Below are 14,553 nucleotides of genomic sequence, written 5' to 3' on the forward strand. Positions count from 1 at the left end.
CGGGTTCTGCCCCAGCGCATCGGTCGGGAGTGACGCTCGGCGTGGGCAGGGACGGCCAGGGTTCCCTCCGCAGGGACGGACACCCCCCTGAGCCGCCGCTGGCGGTGGGGAGCAGCGTCTGGTGCGCGTTCGCCGGGAGGCCGTGTGCCGAGCGCTCAGACTGCAGCGCCCATCTTGAGTTAATCTGGCCGTGGCGTGCCTGTGCTAAACACAGGCTCTCACGCGAGCTAAATCACAGGGTCCGTCCTTTCAATTCACATTCGTAATGCAGGGGCTGGCGCAGCCATTACCCCAAATTGCGCTCGGGCCCGGAGCGTGTCTCAATTAAAACGGTGAAAGAAGAAGACTGTGGGTGCTGATTACAAGCTGAAAAGGCAGGAGCTGTAATCACTGTGTACGCTCCCCCCCCCCCCCCTCATTACCTGTAGTAAATTATGAACCAAAATGAATCAAAGCTAATGGTTGTGAGTCATCTCCTCCCTGCCGCCTCCCAGGCATGTAAGGGTTGATTCAGTGAGTCAGAGCTGCGGTGTCAGCCCCCTGGTGGCACCAAACAAGGAACTTAAAACTCATTTCCAAAAACAAACGAACAAACAAAAAAAAAACCGCACAACACTAAAAAAAAATCAAGACAGCTTTTAGAAGAATGGTGGCGGCTCCATCGCTTTGCTTATTAAGTGCGCCTGGGCCACCGGCGTCCTGCTAGAGACGATCGATAGCAACAGAACGTCTGTATTGATCAGTTTCTCTCCTGAGTGCCAGGATCAATAACGCCCTCTCTACACCCACCCCAGCCCCCGCCTGTTACATCCCTGCTCAGGTATGGCCAGAACCTCAGTCAGTAGCAGTGGCCGGTTTATTAAGAGATGTCACGACTTATTGATTAGTGATCACTGGAAGGATGGAGATCTCAGGATATGGAGAGAACAGAAGAAAGGTCTACATTAATCCTGCCCTGGGGAGATCTGCAGGCTAATTCATCTACATCTCATCAGTTTACGTAATTCTGTTTTAGATTGGATGAGATTATTTACATTTTCCTTGCATGTGTATATCATCACCATTGCCCGTGCAAGCCATTAGCATACTGCCACAGTCAAATTTGAAACCAAAGCCTGTCTTTTTTGTTCATAATGTTTGTGGTGAAGTTCCTACCAAGGCATGTTTTTTTGGCAGTGCAAGTCTGTTCCTTTGACTTGAAGGCAAATGTTAAAAAACCAGGTTACAAGGGAGGACTGTGAGTCTTCATTATCAGCTGGCACAAGACCACTCAGTGAAGATCGCTGGTGAGCGGGATGTCTCTTCTGTGTGGACAGGGCGTGATGGACAGTGTTCGGACAGAAAGCGTGTGCGCAACACAAGGGGCACTGTCAGGGCATGGCGCAGCGGGCATTGTTCTTGTCAGCTCCAGCTGTCACAGGTCCATTGTGTGTTTCCATGGCACCTTTAAGAATTCTACCACAGGAAGTGGGGGCCATTGTGCTTCCTGTGTTTGGCCAGCAGATCTGTGATGACCTAGACAGACTTATGGACTTATATTGCTTTTCCCCCCCTCAGATCACATCATATAACTGAGATTATGAAAAGCACCTTTCGAACGTACACATCAGAGTTTCCAGAAGAACATTTTAATAGTAAACTCAAAGTCTGTATTGTTGTAAGTTGTGTTAATATATTGTTTGTCTTTTTTTGCTTTGTGTTATCAAGGCTTTGCCAGTCAGGTGGACTTACACCATTTCATACAGATTAGACAGGGGCCCAGGCACTTTGAGGTTTCCTTTACTCCATTCATCCTCTTCTGTTCTTCTCTCTGTATTTCATTCTGATCGTATCTCTGAATTCACTTGCTCAATGTTCTAAGCTGTTGGTCGCTGGCTATTGAAGTGGCATCCTCCATCCAGTGTCAAACCAGACCACAGGAATAGTGCAAAAAATGTGCTGAAAAGCCACATCGGCAACGATTCAATCACATTCCAGAAATCTCCCCGCCCGTCTGTACCTGAATATCGCACAAATACAAATATGTCTTTCCCAATGTTGTAAATAGTTTCCAATAAGAGCATCAGGCATGCAAATATGAGGGCTGAGCCACACGTCAGACGCACGCTGTCACACTAACACTCTGTCATCCTCCCCGGGAGGAACTTGGCATGCAAGCTCCTGTAATGACTTCCAGCAGAGAGACAAGCAGCTTGTTCTCCTGGCAAATATTTTCAGCCTTGTATTACAACACTGAGGACCGTGGGGGCTGAAGGTATCTATTCCAGCGAGCTACTTAATTGGCTGTGCTGCTGGATGGTGACATTATAAGGACTCTAAGTGGGGTAAATATAAATGGTGGCATGCATGCACAAACATATTCCAGCATCTTTACCAGCTAGGCCTGCCCTTCACACTTCATTTTGTTTCTTTCACACACAAAACTCTTGTCACTAAATGTGCGGTTGTGTATGTGTGTGTGTGTGTGTGTGCGTGTGCGCATGTATGTGTGTGCACACATGCCTGTGTATAGCCAGTTCTGTAACTATTATTTATATAAATCAGATGAATGCACTGATGCATTCCTTGTGGGCAGATTCATTGACCGTGGGATTCTCCTTGTTAGGTGTCAGAAGCTCTGGAAGTAGTTAATTGTCTGAGTGGATTTAAGCAGTCAGAGAGAGCTGAGGTTATTTATAGCAGAAACTTGGAATAGGCCAGCGGACTTGTACACAGGGCTCTAATCCCGCCTATTTTGACGTGTTTGCTCCCCGGGCTCCAGTGACGTGTCCGTGACACTAGCCGCTTACATTGGCACGGCAACTGGCCCTCGGAGTGCGAACGCTATTGCTGCAGGTGTCACTGTCCCCACGGAAACATGGCAAATTCTCTCTAATGAGATCAGGCTTTCTTCACATGACGGTAACAACTGACACTTAAAAAAAAAAAAGTGCTAATCATTCTGACAACTGCTCTTAATGTAAACATCTTCTCCATTCAGGACAGCCTGGGTCTTCATATTTAGCATAATGATCTCTCTCTCTCTCTGTAAGGTGTGAATGGACGACATCGTGCCCTGTTGATCCTGTACATGGACTCCTCTGGGTGTCACCTCGCAGGTATGCAGCCACCTGGGCATACCCAAGCATGCAGACTGCATCTCCAGATAAATGACACCATCGATGTCACAGGATGTGTGTGCATATTACACTATTTTTATAATCATTGTTTCAGACAGTATATTTTGTTTGGGTGCAGCGCTATAGGTGGAAATACCTTGTTCATTTAATAAGGTGAGTTTGTGTCACGGTCTAACAGAGGTTTTGGCTTCTTCTGGAAAAACTTCTAGGCTGTAGTCATTCTTTGTTATGTTATTATTCAACTTGTAGTCTGTATACCCTTGCTTTCTAGTTTATGTTCATTAAGTGCTTATTAAATAATTTTGTCCAAAATATTATTGTACTGATATACAGTATATATTGTCTCCTTGCTTATTGTTATCATTATATCAAATGCTTTATGTTTACCACCCTGCTTACTATTACCCTTTTTATTTTTTGAGATTTTTGTTATCCGTGAATAATTATTAATTTCAGTGCTGCTTTTACTTGATTAGGAATCTATTGTTTTGGTATGTGAATTTGAATTTGAATGTGAGAGAGACATTGGAATTGGAACCAATGCACGCAGTGAACTCAGCTGACCAGTGTGTGAACTGCTCCGGCTGAATAGACCCTCCAACCCCCCCCCCCCATCCCCCCCAACGCCGACCCCGACACACGCAGTCCCACGATGGGCTTAAACGGGATATTTCCGCACAGACACCGTCCCTCGTCATGCTCTCTGCAGTCATGCAGCGGTCCCCGGGTGATGGGCGACCTTTGACCCCTCTCTTCGAGTGAAACATGATTAAAAGGAGGTCTGAACAGAAAGATGTTAAGACGGAGTTTAGCTGGAAAACCGTTGGCATTTAACTAATGAGCTTTCTGGTCTCCCCTGGTAACAGATTCACTCTCTATCCTTTTAAAACAGCTCTCTCCTTTCATTCAATGATTCAAGGATTCAAACAGGCTTTATTATCCTGACTGGAGACAGGAGTCACCCAGTGTTATGCACAGAGTTAAAAAGAACATAAAAAGGCCTAATATCAGTACAACACAATCTTTTGCTCTGAAACAATGTAGTGGCTTTGGTCCACAAACATGGCCACTATAATTAGCAACACACGTCTACAATATTTTCACTGACAATAATGGTGCTTGAATACAGAAACCTCAATCCTCCAGGCAGTGGTGGTGCGGCATTTCCTATGCTGCCAAAAATCAGTTTTTTCTGTAAAAGATGCTAAAGCCAGCAGTTCATCTGGGAGCAGATGCTTTTTGGCTGTTTGCCAACAGCCCCCCATGACACCCGCCCCCCCCAGCCCAATGTGACAAGAATGCAGAGAGGAAGCGTGAAGTGGCTTTTAAAAATAAAGTTTAACAACCCTGCACCATAGTGCCATCAACAAACAGACCCTTTCCTGCCTCCGCTGGCAACTGTAACAGCAGGACCACACGACTAAACCAGCTGACACTTCTCAGTCAGCACCAAGGCGGGTGTTGACCACCACCACACATGACAGTTTCCCCTGAAAGAAGGCACAAAGACACAAAAATGAAGGCGCTTCTATAAGTTCCCTGGTCCAATAATGTCAAAAGGATCGTATACACATAAATATACATGTTAATAATTCCTAAGTAACACAAGACAGAGCAAAAAATTACAGTTGATCCATGTCACCTCCTGTTTAGATACACCTGAGTTATGGATTGCACCATTGGACACTTCAGATTTTTTTCTCTCTCTGTTTCTGAGCCCTGTTTTTTAGTCTTGCCGTGTGTGGTTTTGCAATTCACTGGTAAACATGACGTCTGTTTACAACTGTTGCCTGCATGTTACTACCAGCCCTGTTTGACTGTATGGCTTGACACGCTCAATTTGATCTGTCTGTTGCATGTGGACACATCTCTACCTAGATAGGGGAGGGCTGAAACACGGAGTGATGGTATGAGATCAGAATCCTCTAAATGCTTTACTGGTGATGAATGAACTCTCCTAAGGCCCTGTGCATCCCACAGAAAGGATGCACAAAGATAATGTTTGTGTGCTTCAAGTCAAGCTGACAAAATTAAAAGTAATTTGTGGTAACTTGTGGAAATTCCTGTTCATTGTCTGTGTGGGTTCGAGGATTTTCAAGGCGCTTAGGGGTAATTCTCTTGTTTCGCTTGGAGGCCAGGATGTTTTCAACAGAATTACAAAAGCTGTGATGTGAAGGATTTCAAAAATATATTGTACTCATCTTTACCAGTACAGAAATGTCCAATCCCAAATTTTTTTGCGATATTCCTTGCGATTCGCAGTTTCACAGATGTTCTGTTATACTGTCTTCTAGATAGTCCCACATTTGGAGTGCCCAGTATCTATCTGTTCTAAACCTGTTCCATTGCCACAGCCTCCTCCATCAGTTGGGGAGAGCGCAGTCAAATACACGTTCTTCACCCGCTCTCCAAAGTGCAGGTACCTGCCCCTGCTTCTCATAGTGCAGGCCTCTAGCTGAGCTGTGCAGCCAGTGACCTGGGAGGCCATATATCTTCCAGAGCAAGTCGATTGCAAGAGCATGCAGTGACTGCCCTGCCCTCTGAAACCATTCCTTCCTAAGCCACACAATGGAGCAGGCAGATATTCAGATAGCCAACTTTGGTTGAAGTCCTGCAGTCCGATTGGCTCGGTCAGCAATTGCGCTTACTGCTGGCTAGGACCCACAGCCTAGACATTGCATGGCTTAAGCTAGGGCTCTGCCCCTATTTGTCATTGTCAGAGAGCACACAGTGGCTGGATGTGATTGGTTTTTCCCCCCACTAGGATTAAGATGGGTTTATGGTAGCCACAGTTCAGCTTCCCAGAGAAGCTGGAATATTTCCTCATAATGATACCCTGTGCACTTACAGGCTTGCTGTTATCATCTGTGAGAGATGACCAGCTCCTGATATAAGTACCATTAGTGTAATGTTGATTCAGTAGTGTTGGCCATCGGCTATGACTCAAGAGGGATGATGGCTCAGGGATATCCCAAAATATTTTACCCTGGCTCTAGTTAGACAGTATACAGTAGAGAACACTGAACATAGCTGGGCTGGGAGCCATTACCTCTCCCCCAGTCCAGAATGAGGTCCAGATTCCTGACTGCATGTCTACAAGGCCCCCACTCCTGAGTTATGACCTATGACCTTCCGTCAGCATGGCTCCTGTGTCAAAGATTATTGTCCACAACTGACGGCCGGTCAACAAAGCCCCCCTGTAAAAACCCCCACCACCCCCCAAATTGCAGGGGGCTCCATTTGCTCAAGGCTATGGTCTACAAGTTTACACCCCTGGCTCCCTCACCCCTCTGTGTCCAGCAGCCAGTCAATTAAGACCCTCTCCACCCTGTCCCGTTGTTCTCCATTTTGTCTCCGTGTGGTTCCTGGAAGTCCGTGGAGGGGTACCGATGAGTCACGGCCCCCCGACGGAGGGCTGTCCCCCGCAGGAAGCCTTCAAAGAGACCCTTCCTGCACTCAGACGGGACAGAGAGGCACATGATAAAGTCCCCTGCGGTGTAATTACACCCTGGCCTCTCTTCATTTCTGCGCCCCTCTATAGGAGAGTCAGCAGGAGATTAATTAAAGACTGGTCCGTTAACAGCTCACCCAGGGCAGTAAACTCGGGAGCAGGAACAGCGGTATTGATCCCTGTCTGGTACACACTCGCACATGTATACACACCCATAAGGAAGGATACACAATACATAATTTAACATGTGTGGTGTTATTTTATTTGCCTAGCAGATGCCCTTGTCTATACAGCAATTTACAATACCCACATGCGCACAAACAATGCAAGGTCTGTCTAGCATCCTGTACATCTTTGAAAAGCCAAATGCAGCTTCTATGGTCGGCAGGGACAATGTAAGGACACCTTTCCAACCATTATTCAGCATCCACCTCTCAGCACTGTGCCTTATTGTGGCCTTATTTCATTTGAACAGGTACGTAGTGTTTTCCTTGGTTTCATTTCGCATAGTAGACTGCACAACTGCTTCTTAGTCTTTGGGGATTCCATGTCCCTAAGGTGATGTGCACATGTGTGCAAGAACACACACATGTAATATATACCGTACTCCTGTAGGAATTATCCACATGCTGCTTCTGTAAACAGGCAGTGTTACATTGTTTCTAATTTTCCTTTTTTGAAATCTCACTAACGCACTATTCTATTTGCGTAAATGAGTACACTATAGCTGTTTGGGTGAATGGGATCCTGTGTAATGACAGGTTTCTCTGTGACAGACAGGTAATTGTGAAATTATGGGAAAGAAGGAGCGGAGATAGAGGATGACAGCAGTGTGCGGTCTCGACACGAGCCAGGACACACACTCTGCAGAAAGGGAGGCCAGGGCTTTTTATGGTAGGAGGGGCATTAATCCTATGTAGCGTGTGTGTGTGTGTGTGTGTGTGTGTGTGTGCGTGTGTGTGTGTGTTTGTACAGCTGTATCCAGTTCAGCCAAAACAACTTTCTTGATCTGTCATCTCTCTCTCTCTCTCTCTCAGAAATATCGGCATTAGCTTCTCGAATGTTTTTATATGTATCAAAATTATTGAATGTTATTCAATATATTTATTACAATATACAATTATTAAACATGAGATATAAAAAAGCCATTAATTGTTGCCACTGATTGTATTAAATCAAGTACAAATGTAATTAATTGCTGATGCATGAATCATCTGTAAACAAGCTCTTCTGCTGCTCACACAAAATGAAGTGAAGCAAAACAAAAACGGGTTCATGAAAATAATCAGCTAAAATCCTCCACTATTTCAACCACAGCAGCATAGCACAAGCAGTCTGCCAGCAGTTTGTGTCTTGTTATAGCATGATATAGTGCCCTCTAGTGGTACATATCCCTACACAGCCAGGGACCTTGCGTTCCGGTTGTGAGACTGTCCACATACAGTAGGTCAAAGCTTATTGACCGTTTTAGGGAACATATGACACGTATATATTTATTTGAACCGATAACTTGATGAATAGTACTAAAAAATAGCAAGAGGGTCAAGGTTTTATCAGCTGTCTGTAACTTCTCCCAGAGGCCGCTTTTAGGTATTTGACAAAGCACATATGTGTGAATAGATGGGTGTTGTGTTAATCCTGTAGATAGGTGCTGTGTCAGATAATATGTATCATATTTAAATAATCGCATACCTTACACAAAAATGAACTAAACAGCGGTGGCACACTGTGGTGCAAACCTAGCAAACTGTTGTATACAGGGACCAATTGTTTATCAAAGCAAAATACACCGAGCAACTTACTAAAATTGTCTCTCACATAAAAAACCTCCGTAACCCAAAGATTTCCCAGAATACCTGAAAAAAAACAGAACACATTCTGTAATCACAAGTCTGTTTTTTATTACATAAATGTAATGAATCGTGAGAAGAAAATATCATAGCTATCGAATTACTCATTAAAATATTGTGGGAAACAATCTCCTTCCTCTAACATGTCTTACATATTTAAATCCACTGGTTTATGGTGCTTTAAGATAATGAGCAAACAAATCTCCCAGGCTTTAAAATTACCACATTTGCCATAAAGATGTGGATTACACACAGTCTGCAAACATAGTAATTACATCTGAATTTATTACTCTCATCACAATGGTTTTTGGAAGATAAATATGAAACATATAATAGTCGCTAAGACCCATGAACCACTCCAAAAGTACTCCAGATCTGCAAAGTTCAGTATGACCGTTTTTATTTATTTATATATTTTTATTTATTGAACATTTTTTTAAAAAAGGTAGAACGAATGCGTACTGAATTCTCCTTAGCAATGATGACCTAGTGGAATCAATGTGAGTAGGAATTAACCAAACACATACAGTGGGTGATTAGGCCAGATTTGGAGAGCCAGTTTTATATGTTTGAGAGTGTGATGTCCAAAGTAAAATTTGATTGACAGATGAACTGATTTTTTTGTTCTGAGAAAAGTGGGTCGCTTGTAAAAGATAATGAGTACATGTGAAATGCATTGCATGTTTTGGGCTAGTTTTGGAAAGACCAAATGTCAGAAGGAATGACGAGAGATTATTATTGGCCACCTGTGACCTTTCCTCGGCTGCAGAGGGCAGTGCACGCCACATAACTAATCATCACATGTCACGTCACATGACTATCACTTGAAAGAACTAGTGAAAATATACGGTGTAATAAAAAAGGAACTCAAGTAATTGGGCCATTTCAAATATTTTCAGTATTTAAAATCTACTGCTGTATTTGCTACGTTATAATTCTCGCCCTGCAGTTGACCTACAACATAGCAACGGATGATGAAACTGTCTCAGACCCCACCCGCAGACCACACCCTTTGCATTATTGCATTAGATCATAGTCTTTTGATCTGCTCATTTTTAAACTCAGCTTGTGGAAGGCACCTAACAACACCACCACACAATCCCTTAAACAAACACCTCTGTCTCAAATTTACTCCATTGTAAAGGCATCTGCCTGTTCCCTTGAACCATTTGCTTTCGCCTGTCAATAAATGAATGATTGACATTTGATCGGTGGTCTTCGGACAGCACAGTACTTAACACATTAGGCTGAGACTAACAAATTAGTGAGAGTGACACTTAATTCATTCACTTCGTCCGAATAATTCTAGTCATCTCGGTAATGAAAATAAAATGGATTTGCAGTTTTTATGGTAGAGCCGTTGTCGATATGTGTTTCCAGCACTGGTTCCAATTTCAAAGGACTGGTAGTCCTTTTGCACACACCCCCCCCCCCCCCCCCCCCCCCCCCCCCAAGAGGTCCTGGCCCCCTCCCCACCCCCCTCAAGGGGTCCTGGCCCGCTCTTCCAACCTGATGTCAAAGTGACCATTGTGCATTAAAAAAAGAAACCTTTTTGGGGACCCCTCACTCCTTGGGCCCTTCGAGTCGTAAATCCACAATTTATGGGCGCTTGCCGACAGCCCATCGGCTGGAAATATGACTTCATAAAAAGCCCAAAAACCTTTCACCCTTCAGTTCTTAACCTTTCGAAGCCTGAGGCACAGCTCCGGGAGGTGTTGCATTTCATGAGATACACATTTGCTGAAAGTGATAAATGCTTTAAGAATCGGGCCCCTTTCCACACATCCCTCTGGAACGCGGGTCCAGTAACAGGTTGTTCTGGTCACTGCTCCTTCGCGGGTTTGTTAGAACAAAAACATTTATTTGGATGTTCCCCTGAAAGGCAGAAATGACAATCTTTGAAACAATCTCAACACTGTTTGGAAAGAAGATGGAAAGAAGACTTAAAAATGTACCTTCTGATTTTGCAATTTTCGAAACTAAGAGATTAGAAGTTAATTCCTAAATAAGGCACTAAATAAACTGTTAAAATACCGGGTTTTATGCATGTATATTTTTTGTATTACCTTCTTACCCTGAGAAAAGCTTTTAAAATCTAATCCAAGATATTCTGTGGTGAAGTAAATAATCAGGATATTAATTTTTTTTCTTGTGGGGGACGGTGCCAGAGTATTCTGGCAGAGGTGTGGTACACTCTATCTGCCGAATTAACTCTCCCAGGGTGGTAATGCCACTCTAAGGACGACCTGTAGAAAACAAACAGGACAATTAAATTAGGGCTATTACCTGAACTAAGGCAAGTTTAAACAATACACTTCACTTTCAGGTCTCCTGAAAACAAAGACCATATGATATGTACATAAATGAGAAATAACTTTTTTTCTTTTTTTTTTTTTTTAAGTTTTTTTATTCTTTTTTGCAGCAAACACTAACTGGACATCCAAAAAAATCAATCTTAAAAAAATGAGTGAGTATATTACAGCTAGGTGTTTATTTGTTTTTATTTATATGTCGGTCAATGATGAAATGCAATTACACAGATTTGTTGTGACTAAAACCTGCACAAATTAGGGCTAACCTCATAAATAATGAAAATAATAAATTCAACACATACAGTGATAGATACTTGCCCTGCCATTTACTTTGAATAAAACATTCAAGCAAATGTTGTTTTTTTCCCCCATAATTACATATCATCATAAAACTGAAGTCATAGATAAAGGTGAAAATTATTGTGTAGTAAAATGTAAACCCATTCCAATGATTGTATTATTATATATTATTATTATAAAGACCAAGCTTTGTGTTTGATGCTCGATGGTATATTAATCAACAAAAAGTGAACATCGTTGTATTATATAAATATTTAGTTTTACATACAGCGAAATTGTCACACGGCCAATAAAATCGGAAAAATCAACTTCAGTTACAGTCCGGTGTGTTTGTCTGCAGCAGACCCAATTGTCATAACCTACCCCATTCAACTTCTGCGTGCCCATTGCAACACACGTTTCAACCTTCATTTCCAACAGCCTACAGCAAATGTTTGATTGCAGAGGAAACTGATCCGTCTATGCCTGGAACAATTAGCCTGAAATCTCGCCACAAAAAAAAAAAAGACCATCAGTTTTAATACACCCAGTGTTAGGTTCCTTTTAGGACTATTTCTTTGAAGGGATTTAGTTTATCAGCTTTTGTGTTATACTGTGTATCTAGACAGAATGTATGTGCAACTGTGGAGTGTCACCCAAACACAAACCTTTGTGAAAAAAATAGTACAATGGAGGTTTACATACATAAAGTGGCTGTTTTTGTAATGCTGTTGTACCATACAGGGAATCATGGAAATCCTAACTGATTGTTGTTCCCAGTTTTATGTGAAATACTTGATGGTAATGCCACTGCTGAAAGGTGAAATAACTTCACAGCGAAAAGTGGGGAGCTCTGTTTGAATGAAATGCAGAGCAATGCTGACACCTGTCTTTCAAGTACTGAATTTCTTTTCCTTGTTGCACCAGTCTTGTAAGCCTATCCAAGAATATATTGGGTTAAAGGCAGGAGTATCCCCTGGACAGGTCACACCAATCCATTACTATTAAGTTCTGTTAAATTTTAAGTGCTAATATCAAATACTCCATTAATCCATGTGGGACATAAAATGACTAAAGATTGGATGTCTGCCAGAACCATTAAGACAGGCATTAATTCTCCCAACCACAATAGTCCATTTTTATTTTTGCCTTTTCTCCTAAATCTTTAATTTTTTTTCCTCAGAAGAACACCTTAATTAAAGGGCTGAACCAACGGACCTTTAATTTCATGTGCTCACAATCAGTTATGCTGCTCAGTAAGAAAAGTGAACTTTAATTGTTAACCTCGTGATTCGTGACATTCCACCGGTTGCTCTGAATATTAACGAGGGCTGTGAAATCATGAAGTCCAATCATTGGCTTTTTTTTCTTTCCCACAAGATGGCGTTGTAGTACACTGTTTTAAAAGAGGCCAATCTGCTTTTAGCGGGGATGAGAGCTACGGTTTGGTCAAGTTTAATTTATTGTTATGACGTGATATAACAGCCCAAGATACTGAAAAAATGGTGTTATCATGGAACCAATGTTAAAATTATAAAATGTTAATGTCTTATTTTAATGGAGAAACATTAAGATGTTTTGTTTGCATGTGTGTGTGTGCATGTGCATGTGTGCTTGTGTGAGTATGCACGTGGATGTGCGTACAAGTGTGTGTGTGCGTGCGTGTGTGTGCATGTGTGTGCATGCTTGTGTGTGCGTATGCATGTGTGTGCGCGTGCATGTGTGCGTGTGTGCATGTGTTTATGTGTGTGTGTGTGCATGTGTGTGCACGTGCAAGTGTGTGTGCGTGCAAGTGTGTGTGTGTGCGCAAGTGTGTGTGTGTGTGTGTGTGCGCGTATGTGTGTGCGTGCGTGTGCGTGTGTGTGTCTGAAACATTTCCCAGGATTGGTTACTCTTCCAGCATTCTGTTGCACCCAGCCTCTCACAAACAGCTGATGTTTGGAATGTGGCATTGCCATGGAAACCCAGAGCCCCAAATAAAAGCAGCCAGCTGACCCCCCTTCACCCCCACCTCTCACCCCTTGTCACCCCCATTCAGAGCACAGCAGCACTGTGGGGGTGACGTAATGTGCGCCCAAACACACAGAAGGTACTAAGTTGTGTGAGCTGACTGTGCGGGATCAAGGGTGGGGGAGGTGGGGTCAGCGGGAAGGAGGTGGTGATGGGGAAGGGGGGGACGGGGAAAAAATGTCATCTCTCTCCAAGAGAGTGACCACAGACAATGCCATGCCACCCTGCTTCCTCACCAGAGCTGTAAAGTATAGCTGAGCAGCAAAGCACAGAGAGCCAGGTGTGAGAATGATGGGGTGGGAGGAGGGGAGTGGGGGTGGGGGGGGGGGGGCATCCGTTTGTCTCAGACACCCCCATGTTCACCAGACAGAAAGCTTGGGGCTGGGGGTCTGTGATCCCCTCATTAGAGAATTGGAGGGAGTACTGTCTGACTCCCCCTGTCTTTCCTTTTCTTCTGCACTCCACAGAATGCATTTGGGGGATTGCTTTTAATTACCCTGAGTTTTCTGGTGGGATTTGTGAGTCGGGAGTATCTGGAGACTGTAGAACGGGCATGGATTTGTTCCTCTTCCTGTGGTTTGTTTTCTCCCGGCTGCAAATCAGATCAGGTCAATCTTTCAAGCATTTGGACTACAAATGTTTGCATCCACAAACACAACAGCGAGTTGGTAACATACTGTATATTAATTGAATGGTTTGAAGACAAGAGACATGGATGCTCTACAGAGCCTGATTAGCTGTAATCTCTGGCACACTAATGCTAATCTTACCCTGTAATCTGCCTGTCAGGCCATGGTACCTGTCAGGTCCTTTGGAGTCCAGATCACAGGACAAAGCCTGTTTTGTTTAAACCAAATGTGTTGTTCAAACTGTGAGTGGTCCAGGATTGGACATAGAAGAAATAATGTCAGGAGCAGTAATGGTACACATTACATAGTTAATTAAGTATAGTGAAGCGATGAACAAGATACTTCTCAGTTTTGTTTTTTAATACGAGAAGGAGTAGTATAACCCCAGATGGCATGTGAGCCATATCTAATTCCATCTGGATTTACAGCCAGTTAAAGGCAGTCATTAAGCACATACTGAGGTTAGGAGGGGGACACATACACACCAAAACATATTTTCCTCTACTTGCCGTCAGATCAAAGATTCAATATTCGCAACATTGGTAAGACCTCCTTTTTGATGACCAATGCAACAATAAGGCAAAATGTATTCACAACAAAATGTAAACAAGTGACAACACTCCTTAATTTGAAAGCCCAACTGGGTGCACGCAAAATCTGGTCAGAAAATATCAGTTACCATGCAGACGTTAAACTAAAACTCAGTAGCCTACCTTCCAGCTCTTTTCAGGGCGCTTTAAAAAACGGCTGCATTAGGCAGAGTATATGCGTGTTTACACACGTTTTGCTACACGTGTGAACACTCATATCTCATGCAGCTGTGGGTTAATACATAACTGCTCTCAATGACAACAATGTTTGAATGAAATGCGGGTTCAGCACCTTGCGCGAAAGAGTGGTCTA

The sequence above is a fragment of the Anguilla rostrata genome, chromosome 18 (assembly GCF_018555375.3).
Source record: "Anguilla rostrata isolate EN2019 chromosome 18, ASM1855537v3, whole genome shotgun sequence".
In the NCBI taxonomy this organism is placed as follows: domain Eukaryota; kingdom Metazoa; phylum Chordata; class Actinopteri; order Anguilliformes; family Anguillidae; genus Anguilla; species Anguilla rostrata.